This window comes from Trichechus manatus, unplaced genomic scaffold, assembly GCF_000243295.1.
Source record: "Trichechus manatus latirostris isolate Lorelei unplaced genomic scaffold, TriManLat1.0 scaffold00014, whole genome shotgun sequence".
Classification (NCBI taxonomy): domain Eukaryota; kingdom Metazoa; phylum Chordata; class Mammalia; order Sirenia; family Trichechidae; genus Trichechus; species Trichechus manatus.
In genome coordinates this window covers 10,277,413-10,280,231 of record NW_004443950.1, presented here as the reverse complement: position 1 = coordinate 10,280,231, position 2,819 = coordinate 10,277,413, and positions in this window count along the sequence as shown.

The window sequence follows — 2,819 nt, the reverse complement described above, 5'->3', positions numbered from 1 at the left end:
CTACTCTGTCCCGTGGGGTCGCTATGAGTTGGCATCAACTTGATGGCACCCGACAACAACCCCCTGAAAAGCAAACTAGGTAGGGGTGATCATTCCTTTATACAGAAGGAGAACAGGCTAAGTGCCTTGCCTGGGGTCCTGTGAGAAATCACAGTCAGGCCTAACTCAGCGCTAACCTCACCTGCTCTGCTGCGGGCCCTTTGCACTGCCTGCTGGTCGGGCCTGGCCTCCAGACTCCACCCTGGGCCTGAGGGAAAGGTATGGGGAGAGGGGGTGTGGTGCTGGCCTGCTGTGCCCCCTGCAAGCCAGCGCTTGCTGCAGCAGGCTCCCGGTGGCTGCACTGAAGACCCAGGAAATCATCCCTGTGCCTTATTCCCCCACACCGCTTTCATCTGCTGATGCAACTCAGACTGGTCAGTCAGTTCTGGCTTTTGAGGTCATGCTGGAGAGGGAGAGGAAGCCAGGTATCCTCCCTGGCTTGCAAGGAACATGGCAAATCAGCTGTGCAGCCAGCCCTTACCAGCACCTGCTCTGTTTCAGGCCCTGGAGTGGGCAGTTGGGTGAACAGACTTGGTCACAGCCCTCTGTGCGTTCACATTTGGGGCAAGCAGAGAGCATGGAGAAGAAGCCCCATCCTCAACTTCAATGCCAGTCAGACGGAAGTACAAAGCTACCCCCACTTTCCTGCAGGTTCCAGTTTCAGGACAGAAGCGTGGCCAACAGCAAGGCAGGTTCTGCAGGCACAGACCACCTGACTTTCCTCATCAGGGACCCCAAGCCTTGGGCCCACGTGCTTAGCTGCCTTCTTAGGAGCAGAGCCAGGTGTGGTGTGGCACTGCCATTCACAACCCCAGGACTGACTGGGCCGGTCTCGCGGGGGAGGATATGGCGTGGGGAGCCTGTCTGTGCTGAGGATGGAATTAGAGCGCAGCAACTCTGAGAAACCGCCAAGATCAATACCAGCTCTTCAGTGGAGAATGGAAGGTGGTGATAGAGGAAGGAAGTAGGCGATTCGCTGAGGGGGGAGGGGGTCGGCAGGCTGGGCCCAGGCGGCGGGGCTTGGCAGGCACCCAGGCCTTGAGTGTGCCTCTGAGGAAGAGCGTTTTCAGCAGGCGCTCGCGCTGACAGGGCAGAAGCAGCCAGGGCTCTTCCATAAGAGGAGATTTGCTCTGTGAAGCTCAGGAGTCTCCTGGGGAGACAGGAGGAAGACCAGAGCAGGCGGGGGGCCACCCCTAAGCAGGCTGGCATGTAATAAAGAAATGCACTTGATGGGGGTTTTATCACACCAGGGAGAGTGCAAAGTCAACACATCTGGCCTCCGTGTCCTCAGATGTTCCCTGCAGGGTAGGGGAATGATCATCTCTCTGCTTGTTTGGCCAATTTCCACCTGGCACTCCCTGCTCTCACCACATGCCTCTCTAGACCACCCCAGCTTTGTTTCCAAGGCAGAGGGAAAATACCTCAGCTTATTTGTTTATTCCTCCGCTTGGCACTAAAAGTCCAAGGACTGCCTCACCTTTGATGGTGTGCCTGGTGCACCGGCCTAGGGGCCCCACAGGGGGCAGCCTTGAGGGCCGGGGCCTGGCTCCAGCCCACAGCACCTTGCCTTCTCTGGACAAGGGACCCCAGCTACTACCTGGGCCAGAGCCCTCCTATTTCAAATGAGGAAACAAACCCAGGCAGGAGAAATAACTTGTTCAATCTTCTCCAGTACATCAGCCATGCTAGGACAGGAACCTAGTAACCTGGCTTCTATTCTAATCCAGAGCTTTCTATACAAGCCCTCACACCAGTCAAGGTCCAAAATGAAACTGGGCTGTGAATAGACATGATGTCTGGGCTTTTCTTTAAAAGACTCCAAGGAGAAAAGGCTGGGAGGGATCAGGGCTGGGGTAGAGATGAAAGGTATTGACAAAATGTGGGTAACATTTGGAGCTGGCTGATTGAAAGGCTGGAGTTCACACACCTCAGTTTCCTCAGATCTCCTCGGGCCTTCCGAGTTGGCCAGACCCAGTAGAAACTCAGTAACCCTGATGGATGGGTGCACTCTGACCACAAACCCACCTTGGAGCCCATGGATACCTACAGGGACCAAAGCAGATACTGGAAGCTTCAAGGCCAAGCCACCTGGGCTGCCACTTCCTTACTGTAAGATTTACCCTAAGAGAAGAACCCCAAATGAGAGAAAACAATTACCAAACGTGTGTACCACAGGACTCTAAGAATACTATTTACATTTCCTGGGCTCCTCTCTACGGAGTAGCCCCATAAACCCAAAGATTATATTGTGAAAGACCACAATGCATTCAATTAAATGGAGAATACTGGTTGTCCATTTCTGACATTTTTTTTCCAACTCAAATTATTATTTTTTAATTGTGATTTAGGTGAGAAAGTTTACAGAACAAATGTGTTTCTCATTAACCAGTTAATACACAATTTGTTTTGTGACATTCGTTGCCGACCCTATGATACGTCAACACTCTCCCCTTCACCTCAGGTTCCTTGTTTCCAATTGTTCAGTTTTCCTGCCCCTTTCTGTGCCTTCGTGTCTTTGATTTTGGGTTGGTGTGCCCATTAGTCTCCTATACATGATTGAACTATGAAGCATGTCTCTCACATGGGTTATTGTTGGCCCTATAAACCCGTTGCAGTCCAGTCGATTCCCACTCATAGCGACCCTATAGGACAGAATAGAACTGCCCGTGGAGTTTCCAAGGAATGCCTGGTGGGTTCCAAAAGCCCACCTTTTTGGTTAGCAGCGGTAGCTCTTAACCACTAGGCCACCAGGGTTGGCCCTATAGACCTGTCTAATCTTT